The sequence below is a fragment of the Pleurodeles waltl genome, chromosome 7, assembly GCF_031143425.1.
Source record: "Pleurodeles waltl isolate 20211129_DDA chromosome 7, aPleWal1.hap1.20221129, whole genome shotgun sequence".
In the NCBI taxonomy this organism is placed as follows: domain Eukaryota; kingdom Metazoa; phylum Chordata; class Amphibia; order Caudata; family Salamandridae; genus Pleurodeles; species Pleurodeles waltl.
In genome coordinates this window covers 944065900-944080283 of record NC_090446.1, presented here as the reverse complement: position 1 = coordinate 944080283, position 14384 = coordinate 944065900, and positions in this window count along the sequence as shown.

The following is a 14384-nucleotide window of genomic DNA, read 5'->3' as shown; positions in this document are numbered from 1 at the left end:
TCCATCACTTGTTGTTGTTTTTTGCTTTGTTGCTCTAAGTGGGAAGGGTATGCCCAGACGTGGGTCCCGTGCTTCCCATGCCACTGGATTCAATTTAGCCTGGCTGATGAGGGGTGAAACCCCGAAACCGGTCCCAGGATGCTTGTTTCCGGTCCATTGAGGATCTGGCTTGGCAGTTCAGGCTGGACTTTTCCCATGAGGAACAGGGTCAAGACTGATTTCCATGTGGCTGGGCCCAAACTGGGGTGGCATAGTGAGCAAAAGAACGATGGATTAAACCCAGATCTGTGACTGGGGGTGAGTGTTTGACAATGTTCAGCATTCCGTTCATCACTTGTTGTTGTTTTTGCTTTGTCGCCCTAAGTGGGAAGGGTATGCCCAGACGTGGGTCCCGTGCTTCCCATGCCACTGGATTCAACTAGCCTGGCTGATGAGGGGTGAAACCCCGAAACCGGTCCCGGGCTGCTTGTTTCCGGTCCAGTGAGGACCTGGCTTGGCAGTTCGGGCTGGACTGTTCCCATGAGGAACAGGGTCAAGACTGATTTGCATATGGCTGGGTCCAAACTGGGGTGGCATGGTGAGCAAAAGAACTATGGATTAAACCCAGATCTGTGACTGGGGGTGAGTGTTTGACAATGTTCAGCATTCCGTCCATCACTTGTTGTTGTTTTTGCTTTGTCGCCCTAAGCGGGAAGGGTATGCCCAGACGTGGGTCCCGTGCTTCCCATGCCACTGGATTCAAGCTAGCCTGGCTGATGAGGGGTGAAACCCCGAAACCGGTCCCAGGATGCTTGTTTCTGGTCCAGTGAGGACCTGGCTTGGCAGTTCGGGCTGGACTGTTCCCATGAGGAACAGGGTCAAGACTGATTTGCATATGGTTGGGTCCAAACTGGGGTGGCATGGTGAGCAAAACAACGATGGATTAAACCCAGATCTGTGACTGGGGGTGAGTGTTTGACAATGTTCAGCATTCCGTCCATCACTTGTTGTTGTTTTTGCTTTGTCGCCCTAAGTGGCAAGGGTATGCCCAGACCTGGGTCCCGTGCTTCCCATGCCACTGGATTCAAGCTACCCTGGCTGATGAGGGGTGAAACCCCGAAACCGGTCCCAGGATGCTTGTTTCCGGTCCAGTGAGGACCTGGCTTGGTAGTTCGGGCTGGACTGTTCCCATGAGGAACAGGGTCAAGACTGATTTGCATATGGCTGGGTTCAAACTGGGGTGGCATGGTGAGCAAAAGAACGATGGATTAAACCCAGATCTGTGACTTGGGGTGAGTGTTTGACAATGTTCAGCATTCCGACCATCACTTGTTGTGGTTTTTGCTTTGTCGCCCTAAGTGGGAAGGGTATGCCCAGACGTGGGTCCCGTGCTTCCCATGCCACTGGATTCAAGCTAGCCTGGCTGATGAGGGCTGAAACCCCGAAACCGGTCCCAGGATGCTTGTTTCCGGTCCAGTGAGGACCTGGCTTGGCAGTTCGGGCTGGACTGTTCCCATGAGGAACAGGGTCAAGACTGATTTGCATATGGCTGGGTCCAAACTGGGGTGGCATGGTGAGCAAAAGAACGATGGGTTAAACCCAGATCTGTGACTGGGGGTGAGTGATTGACAATGTTCAGCATTCCATCCATCACTTGTTGTTGTTTTTGCTTTGTCGCCCTAAGTGGGAAGGGTATGCCCAGACGTGGGTCCCGTGCTTCCCATGCCACTGGATTCAAGCTAGCCTGGCTGATGAGGGGTGAAACCCCGAAACCGGTCCCAGGATGCTTGTTTCCAGTCCAGTGAGGACCTGGCTTGGCAGTTCGGGCTGGACTGTTCCCATGAGGAACAGAGTCAAGACTGATTTGCATATGGCTGGGTCCAAACTGGGGTGGCATGGTGAGCAAAAGAACGATGGATTAATGCAGATCTGTGACTGGGGGTGAGTGTTTGACAATGTTCAGCATTCCGTCCATCACTTGTTGTTGTTTTTGCTTTGTCGCCCTAAGTGGCAAGGGTATGCCCAGACATGGGTCCCGGACCTGGCTTGGCAGTTCGGGCTGGACTGTTCCCATGCGGAAAAGGGTCAAGACTGATTTACATATGGCTGGGTCTAAACTGGGGTGGCATGGTGAGCAAAAGAACGATGGATTAAACCCAGATCTATGATTGGGGGTGAGTGTTTGACAATGTTCAGCATTCCGTCCATCACTTGTTGTTGTTTTTGCTTTGTCGCCCTAAGTGGGAAGGGTATGCCCAGACGTGGGTCCCGTGCTTCCCATGCCACTGGATTCAAGCTAGCTTGGCTGATGAGGGGTGAAACCCCGAAACCGGTCCCAGGATGCTTGTTTTCGGTCTGTTGAGGACCTGGCTTGGCAGTTCGGGCTGGACTGTTCCCATGAGGAACAGGGTCAAGACTGATTTGCATATGGCTGGGTCCAAACTGGGGTGGCATGGTGAGCAAAAGAACGATGGATTAAACCCAGATCTGTGACTGGGGGTGAGTGTTTGACAATGTTCAGCATTCCGTCCATCACTTGTTGTTGTTTTTGCTTTGTCGCCCTAAGTGGGAAGGGTATCCCCAGACGTGGGTCCCGTGCTTCCCATGCCACTGGATTCAAGCTACCCTGGCTGATGAGGGGTGAAACCCCGAAACCGGTCCCAGAATGCTTGTTTCCGGTCCAGTGAGGACCTGGCTTGGCAGTTCGGGCTGGACTGTTCCCATGAGGAACAGGGTCAAGACTGATTTGCATATGGCTGGGCTCAAACTGGGGAGGCATGGTGTGCAAAAGAACGATGGATTAAACCCAGATCTGTGACTGGGGGTGAGTGTTTGACAATGTTCAGCATTCCGTCCATCACTTGTTGTTGTTTTTGCATTGTCGCCCTAAGTGGGAAGGGTATGCCCAGACGTCGGTCCCGTGCTTCCTATGCCACTGGATTCAAGCTAGCCTGGCTGATGAGGGGTGAAACACCGAAACCGGTCCCAGGTTGCTTGTTTCCGGTCCAGTGAGGACCTGGCTTGGCATTTCGGGCTGGACTGTTCCCATGAGGAACAGGGTCAAGACTGATTTGTATATGGCTGGGTCCAAACTGGGGTGGCATGGTGAGCAAAAGAACGATGGATTAAACCCAGATCTGTGACTGGGGGTAAGTGTTTGACAACGTTCAGCATTCCGTCCATCACTTGTTGTTGTTTTTGCTTTGTCGCCCTAAGTGGGAAGGGTATGCCCAGATGTGGGTCCTGTGCTTCCCATGCCACTGGATTCAAGCTACCCGGGCTGATGAGGGGTGAAACCCCAAAACCGGTCCCAGGATGCTTGTTTCCGGTCCAGTGAGGACCTGGCTTGGCAGTTCGGGCTGGACTGTTCCCATGAGTAACAGGGTGAAGACTGATTTGCGTATGGCTAGGTCCAAACTGGGGTGGCATGGTGAGCAAAAGAACAATGGATTAAACCCAGATCTGTGACTGGGGGTGAGTGTTTGACAATGTTCAGCATTCCGTCCATCACTTGTTGTTGTTTTTGCTTTGTCGCCCTAAGTGGCAAGGGTATGCCCAGACGTGGGTCCCGTGCTTCCCATGCCACTGGATTCAAGCTAGCATGGCTGATGAGGGGTGAAACTCTGAAACCGGTCCCAGGATGCTTGTTTCCGGTCCAGTGAGGACCTGGCTTGGCAGTTCGGGCTGGACTGTTCCCATGAGGAACAGGGTCAAGACTGATTTGCATATGTCTGGGTCCAAACTGGGGTGGCATGGTGAGCAAAAGAACGATGGATTAAACCCAGATCTGTGACTGGGGGTGAGTGTTTGACAATGTTCAGTATTCCGTCCATCACTTGTTGTTGTCTTTGCTTTGTCGCCCTAAGTGGGAAGGGTATGCCCAGACGTGGGTCCCGTGCTTCCCATGCCACTGGATTCAAACTAGCCTGGCTGATGAGGGGTGAAACCCCGAAACCGGTCCCAGGATGCTTGTTTCTGGTCCAGTGAGGATCTGGCTTGGCAGTTCAGGCTGGACTGTTCCCATGAGGAAAGGGTCAAGACTGATTTACATGTGGCTGGGTCCAAACTGGGGTGGCATGGTGGGCAAAAGAACGATGGATTAAACCCAGATCTGTGACTGGGGGTGAGTGTTTGACAATGTTCAGCATTCCGTCCATCACTTGTTGTTGTTTTTGCTTTGTCACCCTAAGTGGGAAGGGTATGCCCAGACGTGGGTCCCGTGCTTCCCATGCCACTAGATTCAAGCTAGCCTGGCTGATGAGGGGTGAAACCCCGAAACCGGTCCCAGGATGCTTGTTTCTGGTCCAGTGAGGACCTAGCTTGGCAGTTCGGGCTGGACTGTTCCCATGAGGAACAGGGTCAAGACTGATTTGCATATGGCTGAGTCCAAACTGAGGTGGCATGGTGAGCAAAAGAGCGATGAATTAAACCAAGACCTGTGACTGGGGGTGAGTGTTTGACAATGTTCAGCATTCCGTCCATCACTTGTTGTTGTTTTTGCTTTGTCGCCCTAAGTGGCAAGGGTATGCCCAGACATGGGTCCCGTACCTGGCTTGGCAGTTCGGGCTGGACTGTTCCCATGAGGAACAGGGTCAAGACTGATTTGAATATGGCTGGGTCCAAACTGATGTGGCATGGTAAGCAAAAGAACGATGGATTAAACCCAGATCTGTGACTGGGGGTGAGTGTTTGACAATGTTCAGCATTCCGTCTATCACTTGTTGTTGTTTTTGCTTTGTCGCCCTAAGTGGGAAGGGTATGCCCAGACGTGGGTCCCGTGCTTCCCATGCCACTGGATTCAAGCTACCCTGGCTGATGAGGGGTGAAACCCCGAAACCGGTCCCAGGATGCTTGTTTCCGGTCCAGTGAGGACCTGGCTTGGCAGTTCGGGCTGGACTGTTCCCATGAGGAACAGGGTCAAGACTGATTTGCATATGGCTGGGTCCAAACTGGGGTGGCATGGTGAGCAAAAGAACGATGGATTAAACCCAGATCTGTGATTTTGGGTGAGTGTTTGACAATGTTCAGCATTCCGTCCATCACTTGTTGTTGTTTTTGCTTTGTCGCCCTAAGTGGGAAGGGTATGCCCAGACGTGGGTCCCGTGCTTCCCATGCCACTGGATTCAATCTACCCTGGCTGATAAGGGGTGAAACCCCGAAACTGGTCCCAGGATGCTTGTTTCCGCTCCAGTGAGGACCTGGCTTGGCAGTTCGGGCTGGACTGTTCCCATGAGGAACAGGGTCAAGACTGATTTGCATATGGCTGGGTCCAAACTGGGGTGGCATGGTGAGCAAAAGAACTGGATAAAACCCAGATCTGTGACTGGGTGTGAGTGTTTGACAATGTTCAGCATTCCGTCCATCACTTGTTGTTTTTTGCTTTGTTGCTCTAAGTGGGAAGGGTATGCCCAGACGTGGGTCCCGTGCTTCCCATGCCACTGGATTCAAGCTAGCCTGGCTGATGAGGAGTGAAACCCCGAAACCGGTCCCAGGATGCTTGTTTCCGGTCCAGTGAGGATCTGGCTTGGCAGTTCAGGCTGGACTGTTCCCATGAGGAACAGGGTCAAGACTGATTTGCATGTGGCTGGCTCCAAACTGGGGTGGCATGGTGAGCAAAAGAACGATGGATTAAACCCAGATCTGTGACTGGGAGTGAGTGTTTGACAATGTTCAGCATTCCGTTCATCACTTGTTGTTGTTTTTGCTTTGTCGCCCAAAGTGGGAAGGGTATGCCCAGACGTGGGTTCCGTGCTTCCCATGCCACTGGATTCAAGCTAGCCTGGCTGATGAGGGGTGAAACCCCGAAACCGGTCCCAGGTTGCTTGTTTCCGGTCCAGTGAGGACCTGGCTTGGCAGTTCGGGCTGGACTGTTCCCATGAGGAACAGGGTCAAGACTGATTTGCATATGGCTGGGTCCAAACTGGGGTGGCATGGTGAGCAAAAGAACTATGGATTAAACGCAGATCTGTGACTGGGGGTGAGTGTTTGACAATGTTCAGCATTCCGTCCATCACTTGTTGTTGTTTTTGCTTTGTCGCCCTAAGTGGGAAGGGTATGCCCAGACGTGGGTCCCGTGCTTCCCATGACACTGGATTCAAGCTAGCCTGGCTGATGAGGGCTGAAACCCCGAAACCGGTCCCAGGATGCTTGTTTACGGTCCAGTGAGGACCTGGCTTGGCAGTTCGGGCTGGACTGTTCCCATGAGGAACAGGGTCAAGACTGATTTGCATATGGCTGGGTCCAAACTGGGGTGGCATGGTGAGCAAAAGAACGATGGATTAAACCCAGATCTGTGACTGGGGGTGAGTGTTTGACAATGTTCAGCATTCCGTCCATCACTTGTTGTTGTTTTTGCTTTGTCGCCCTAAGTGGGAAGGGTATGCCCAGACGTGGGTCCGAAACCGGTCCCAGGATGCTTGTTTCCGGTCCAGTGAGGACCTGGCTTGGCAGTTCGGGCTGGACTGTTCCCATGAGGAACAGGGTCAAAACTGATTTGCATATGGCAGGGTCCAAACTGGGGTGGCATGGTGAGCAAAAGAACGATGGATTAAACCGAGATCTGAGACTGGGGGTGAGTGTTTGACAATGTTCAACATTCCGTCCATCACTTGTTGTTGTTTTTGCTTTGTCGCCCTAAGTGGGAAGGGTATGCCCAGACGTGGGTCCCGTGCTTCCCATGCCACTGGATTCAAGCTACCCTGGCTGATGAGGGGTGAAACCCCGAAACCGGTCCCAGGATGCTTGTTTCCGCTCCAGTGAGGACCTGGCTTGGCAGTTCGGGCTGGACTGTTCCCATGAGGAACAGGGTCAAGACTGATTTGCATATGGCTGGGTCCAAACTGGGGTGGCATGGTGAGCAAAAGAACTGGATTAAACCCATATCTGTGACTGGGTGTGAGTGTTTGACAATGTTCAGCATTCCGTCCATCACTTGTTGTTTTTTGCTTTGTTGCTCTAAGTGGGAAGGGTCTGCCAAGACGTGGGTCCCGTGCTTCCCATGCCACTGGATTCAAGCTTGCCTGGCTGATGAGGGGTGAAACCCCGAATCCGGTCCCAGGATGCTTGTTTCCGGTCCAGTGAGAATCTGGCTTGGCAGTTCAGGCTGGACTGTTCCCATGAGGAACAGGGTCAAGACTGATTTGCATGTGGCTGGGTCCAACCTGGGGTGGCATGGTGAGCAAAAGAACGATGGATTAAACCCAGATCTGTGACTGGGGGTGAGTGTTTGACAATGTTCAGCATTCCGTCCATCACTTGTTGTTTTTGCTTTGTCGCCCTAAGTGGGAAGGGTATGCCCAGACGTGGGTCCCGTGCTTCCCATGGCTCTGGATTCAAGCTAGCCTGGCTGATGAGGGGTGAAACCCCGAAACCGGTCCCAGGTTGCTTGTTTCCGGTCCAGTGAGGACCTGGCTTTGCAGTTCGGGCTGGACTGTTCCCATGAGGAACAGGGTCAAGACTGATTTGCATATGGCTGGGTCCAAACTGGGGTGGCATGGTGAGCAAAAGAACTATGGATTAAACCCAGATCTGTGACTGGGGGTGAGTGTTTGACAATGTTCAGCATTCCGTCCATCACTTGTTGTTGTTTTTGCTTTGTCGCCCTAAGTGGGAAGGGTATGCCCAGACGTGGGTCCCGTGCTTCCCATGCCACTGGATTCAAGCTAGCCTGGCTGATGAGGGGTGAAACCCCGAAACCGGTCCCAGGATGCTTGTTGACGGTCCAGTGAGGACCTGGCTTGGCAGTTCGGGCTGGACTGTTCCCATGAGGAACAGGGTCAAGACTGATTTGCATATGGCTGGGTCCAAACTGTGGTGGCATGGTGAGCAAAAGAACGATGGATTAAACCCAGATCTGTGACTGGGGGTGAGTGTTTGACAATGTTCAGCATTCCGTCCATCACTTGTTGTTGTTTTTGCTTTGTCGCCCTAAGTGGGAAGGGTATGCCCAGACGTGGGTCCCGTGCTTCCCATGCCACTGGATTCAAGCCACCCTGGCTGATGAGGGGTGAAACCCCGAAACTGGTCCCAGGATGCTTGTTTCCGGTCCAGTGAGAACCTGGCTTGGCAGTTCGGGCTGGACTGTTCCCATGAGGAACAGGGTCAAGACTGATTTGCATATGGCTGGGTCCAAACTGGGGTGGCATGGTGAGCAAAAGAACGATGGATTAAATGCAGATCTGTGACTGGGGGTGAGTGTTTGACAATGTTCAGCATTCCGTCCATCACTTGTTGTTGTTTTTGCTTTGTCGCCCTAAGTGGCAAGGGTATGCCCAGACGTGGGTCACGTGCTTCCCATAACACTGGATTCAAGCTAGCCTGGCTGATGACGTCTGTAACCCCGAAACCGGTCCCAGGATGCTTGTTTCTGGTCCAGTGAGGACCTGGCTTGGCAGTTCGGGCTGGACTGTTCCCATGAGGAACAGGATCAAGACTGATTTGCATATGGCTGGGTCCAAACTGAGGTGGCATGGTGAGCAAAAGAACGATGGATTAAACCCAGATCTGTGACTGGGGGTGAGTGTTTGACAATGTTCAGCATTCCGTCCATCACTTGTTGTTGTTTTTGCTTTGTCGCCCTAAGTGGCAAGGGTATGCCCAGACATGGGTCCCGGACCTGGCTTGGCAGTTCGGGCTGGACAGTTCCCATGAGGAACAGGGTCAAGACTGATTTGCATGTGGCTGGGTCCAAACTGGGGTGGCATGGTGAGCAAAAGAACGATGGATTAAACCCAGATCTTTGACTTGGGGTGAGTGTTTGACAATGTTCAGCATTCCGTCCATCACTTGTTGTTGTTTTTGCTTTGTCGCCCTAAGTGGGAAGGGTATGCCCAGACCTGGGTCCCGTGCTTCCCATGCCACTGGATTCAAGCTAGCCTGGTTGATGAGGGGTGAAACCCCTAAACTGGTCCCAGGATGCTTGTTTCCGGTCCAGTGAGGACCTGGCTTGGCAGTTCGGGCTGGACTGTTCCCATGAGGAACAGGGTCAAGACTGATTTGCATATGGCTGGGTCCAAACTGGGGTGGGATGTTGAGCAAAAGAACGATGAATTAAACCCAGATCTATGACTGGGGGTGAGTGTTTGACAATGTTCAGCATTCCGTCCATCACTTCTTGTTGTTTTTGCTTTGTCGCCCTAAGTGGGAAGGGTATGCCCAGACGTGGGTCCTGTGCTTCCCATGCCACTGGATTCAAGCTAGCCTGGCTGATGAGGGGTGATACCCCGAAACCGGTCTCAGAATTCTTGTTTCCGGTCCAGTGAGAACCTGGCTTGGCAGTTCGGGCTGGACTGTTCCCATGAGGAACAGTGTCAAGACTGATTTGCATATGGCTGGGTCCAAACTGGGGTGGCATGGTGAGCAAAAGAACGATGGATTAAACCCAGATCTGTGACTGGGGGTCAGTGTTTGACAATGTTCAGCATTCCGTCCATCACTTGTTGTTGTTTTTGCTTTGTCGCCCTAAGTGGGAAGGGTATGCCCAGACGTGGGTCCCGTGCTTCCCATGCCACTGGATTCAAGCTAGCCTGGCTGATGAGGGGTGAAACCCCAAAACCGGTCCCAGGATGCTTGTTGACGGTCCAGTGAGGACCTGGCTTGGCAGTTCGGGCTGGACTGTTCCCATGAGGAACAGGGTCAAGACTGATTTGCATATGGCTGGGTCCAAACTGGGGTGGCATGGTGAGCAAAAGAACGATGGATTAAACCCAGATCTGTGACTGGGGGTGAGTGTTTGACAATGTTCAGCATTCCGTCCATCACTTGTTGTTGTTATTGCTTTGTCGCCCTAAGTGGGAAGGGTATGCCCAGACGTGGGTCCTGTGCTTCCCATGCCACTGGATTCAAGCTAGCCTGGCTGATGAGGGGTGAAACCCCGAAACCGGTCCCAGGATGCTTGTTTCCGGTCCAGTGAGGACCTGGCTTGGCAGTTCGGGCTGGACTGTTCCCATGAGGAACAGTTTCAAGATTGATTTGCATATGGCTGGGTCCAAACTGGGGTGGCATGGTGAGCAAAAGAACGATGAATTAAACCCAGATCTGTGACTGGGGGTGAGTGTTTGACAATGTTCAGCATTCCGTCCATCACTTGTTGTTGTTTTTGCTTTGTCGCCCTAAGTGGGAAGGGTATGCCCAGACGTGGGTCCCGTGCTTCCCATGCCACTGGATTCAAGCCACCCTGGCTGGTGAGGGGTGAAACCCCGAAACCGGTCCCAGGATGCTTGTTTCCGGTCCAGTGAGAACCTGGCTTGGCAGTTCGGGCTGGACTGTTCCCATGAGGAACAGGGTCAAGACTGATTTGCATATGGCTGGGTCCAAACTGGGGTGGGATGGTGAGCAAAAGAACGATGAATTAAACCCAGATCTGTGACTGGGGGTGAGTGTTTGACAATGTTCAGCATTCCGTCCATCACTTCTTGTTGTTTTTGCTTTGTCGCCCTAAGTGGGAAGGGTATGCCCAGACGTGGGTCCCGTGCTTCCCATGCCACTGGATTCAAGCTACCCTGGCTGATGAGGGGTGAAACCCCGAAACCGGTCCCAGGATGCTTGTTTCCGGTCCAGTGAGGACCTGGCTTGGCAGTTCGGGCTGGACTGTTCCCATGAGGAACAGGGTCAAGACTGATTTGCATATGGCTGGGTCCAAACTGGGGTGGCATGGTGGGCAAAAGAACGATGGATTAAACCCAGATCTATGACTGGGGGTGAGTGTTTGACAATGTTCAGCATTCCGTCCATCACTTGTTGTTGTTTTTGCTTTGTCGCCCTAAGTGGGAAGGGTATGCCCAGACGTGGGTCCTGTGCTTCCCATGCCACTGGATTCAAGCTAGGCTGGCTGATGAGGGGTGAAACCCCGAAACCGGTCCCAGGATGCTTGTTTCCGGTCCAGTGAGTACCTGGCTTGGCAGTTCGGGCTGGACTGTTCCCATGAGGAACAGTTTCAAGACTGATTTGCATATGGATGGGTCCAAACTGGGGTGGCATGGTGAGCAAAAGAACGATGAATTAAACCCAGATCTGTGACTGGGGGTGAGTGTTAGACAATGTTCAGCATTCCGTCCATCACTTCTTGTTGTTTTTGCTTTGTCGCCCTAAGTGGGAAGGGTATGCCCAGACGTGGGTCCTGTGCTTCCCATGCCACTGGATTCAAACTAGCCTGGCTGATGAGGGGTGAAACCCCGAAACCTGTCTCAGAATTCTTGTTTCCGGTCCAGTGAGAACCTGGCTTGGCAGTGCGGGCTGGACTGTTCTCATGAGGAACAGTGTCAAGACTGATATGCAGATGGCTGGGTCCAAACTGGGGTGGCATGGTGAGCAAAAGAACAATGGATTATACCCAGATTTGTGACTGGGGGTGAGTGTTTGAGAATGTTCAGTATTCCGTCCATCACTTGTTGTTGTTTTTGCTTTGTCGCCCTAAGTGGGAAGGGTATGCCCAGACGTGGGTCCCGTGCTTCCCATGCCACTGGATTCAAGCTAGCCTGGCTGATGAGGGGTGAAACCCCGAAACCGGTCCCAGGATGCTTTTTTCCGGTCCAGTGAGGACCTGGCTTGGCAGTTCGGGCTGGACTGTTCCCATGTGGAACAGGGTCAAGACTGATTTGCATATGGCTGGGTCCAAACTGGTGTGGCATGGTGAGCAAAAGAACGATGGATTAAACCCAGATCTGTGACTGGGGGTGAGTGTTTGACAATGTTCAGCATTCCGTCCATCACTTGTTGTTGTTTTTGTTTTGTCGCCCTAAGTGGGAAGGGTATGCCCAGACGTGGGTCCCGTGCTTCCCATGCCACTGGATTCAAACTAGCCTGGCTGATGAGGGGTGAAACCCCAAAACCGGTCCCAGGATGCTTGTTTTCAGTCCAGTGAGGACCTGGCTTGGCAGTTCGGGCTGGACTGTTCCCATGAGGAACAGGGTCAAGACTGATTTGCATATGGCTGGGTCCAAACTGGGGTGGCATGGTGAGCAAAAGAACGATGGATTAAACCCAGATCTGTGACTGGGGGTGAGTGTTTGACAATGTTCAGCATTCCGTCCATCACTTGTTGTTCTTTTTGCTTTGTCGCCCTAAGTGGCAAGGGTATGCCCAGACGTGGGTCCCGTGCTTCCCATGCCACTGGATTCAAGCTAGCCTGGCTGATGAGGGCTGAAACCACGAAACAGGTCCCTGGTTGTTTGTTTCCGGTCCATTGAGGACCTGGCTTGGCAGTTCGGGCTGGACTTTTCCCATGAGGAACAGGGTCAAGACTGATTTGCATATGGCTGGGTCCAAACTGGGGTGGCATGGTGAGCAAAAGAACGATGGATTAAACCCAGATCTGTGACTGGGGGTGAGTGTTTGACAATGTTCAGCATTCCGTCCATCACTTGTTGTTGTTTTTGCTTTGTCGCCCTAAGTGGGAAGGGTATGCCCCGACGTGGGTCCCGTGCTTCCCATGCCACTGGATTCAAGCTAGCCTGGCTGATGAGGGGTGAAACCCCGAAACCGGTCCCAGAATGCTTGTTTCCGGTCCAGTGAGGACCTGGCTTGGCAGTTCGTGTTGGACTGTTCCCATGAGGAACAGGGTCAAGACTGATTTGCATATGGCTGGGTCCAAACTGGGGTGGCATGGTGAGCAAAAGAACGATGGATTAAACCCAGATCTGTGACTGGGGGTGAGTGTTTGACAATGTTCAGCATTCCGTCCATCACTTGTTGTTCTTTTTGCTTTGTCGCCCTAAGTGGCAAGGGTATGCCCAGACGTGGGTGCCGTGTTCCCAATGCCACTGGATTCAAGCTAGCCTGGCTGATGAGGGCTGAAACCCCGAAACTGGTCCCAGGATGCTTGTTTCCGGTCCAGTGAGGACCTGGATTGGCAGTTCGGGCTGGACTGTTCCCATGAGGAACAGGGTCAAGACTGATTTGCATATGGCTGGGTCCAAACTGGGGTGGCATGGTGAGCAAAAGAACGATGGATCAAACCCAGATCTGTGACTGGGGGTAAGCGTTTGACAATGTTCAGCATTCCGTCCATCACTTCTTGTTGTTTTTGCTTTGTTGCCCTAAGTGGGAAGGGTATGCCCAGACGTGGGTCCCGTGCTTCCCATGCCACTGGATTCAAGCTAGCCTGGCTGATGAGGGGTGAAACCCCAAAACCGGTCCCGGGATGCTTGTTTTCAGACCAGTGAGGACCTGGCTTGGCAGTTCGGGCTGGACTGTTCCCATGAGGAACAGGGTCAAGACGGATTTACATATGGCTGGGTCCAAACTGGGGTGGCATGGTGAGCAAAAGAACGATGGATTAAACCCAGATCTGTGACTGGGGGTGAGTGTTTGACAATGTTCAGCATTCCGTCCATCACTTGTTGTTGTTTTTGCTTTGTCGCCCTAAGTGGCAAGGGTATGCCCAGACGTGGGTCCCGTGCTTCCCATGCCACTGGATTCAAGCTAGCCTGGCTGATGAGGGCTGAAACCCCGAAACCGGTCCCAGGATGCTTGTTTCCGGTCCAGTGAGGACCTGGCTCGGCAGTTCGGGCTGGACTGTTCCCACGAGGAACAGGGTAAAGACTGATTTCCATATGGCTGGGTCCAATCTGGGGTGGCATGGTGAGCAAAAGAACAATGGATTAAACCCAGATCTGTGACTGGGGGTGAATGTTTGACAATGTTCAGCATTCCGTCCATCACTTGTTGTTGTTTTTGCTTTGTCGCCCTAAGTAGTAAGGGTATGCCCAGACGTGGTTCCCGTGCTTCCCATGCCACTGGATTCAAGCTAGCCTGGCTGATGAGGGGTGAAACCCCGAAACCGGTCCCAGGATGCTTTTTTCCGGTCCAGTGAGGACCTGGCTTGGCAGTTCGGGCTGGACTGTTCCCATGTGGAACAGGGTCAAGACTGATTTGCATATGGCTGGGTCCAAACTGGTGTGGCATGGTGAGCAAAAGAACGATGGATTAAACCCAGATCTGTGACTGGGGGTGAGTGTTTGACAATGTTCAGCATTCCGTCCATCACTTGTTGTTGTTTTTGTTTTGTCGCCCTAAGTGGGAAGGGTATGCCCAGACGTGGGTCCCGTGCTTCCCATGCCACTGGATTGAAGGTAGCCTGGCTGATGAGGGGTGAAACCCCAAAACCGGTCCCAGGATGCTTGTTTTCAGTCCAGTGAGGACCTGGCTTGGCAGTTCGGGCTGGACTGTTCCCATGAGGAAAAGGGTCAAGACTGATTTGCATATGGCTGGGTCCAAACTGGGGTGGCATGGTGAGCAAAAGAACAATGGATTAAACCCAGATCTGTGACTGGGGGTGAGTGTTTGACAATGTTCAGCATTCCGTCCATCACTTGTTGTTCTTTTTGCTTTGTCGCCCTAAGTGGCAAGGGTATGCCCAGACGTGGGTCCCGTGCTTCCCATGCCACTGGATTCAAGCTAGCCTGGCT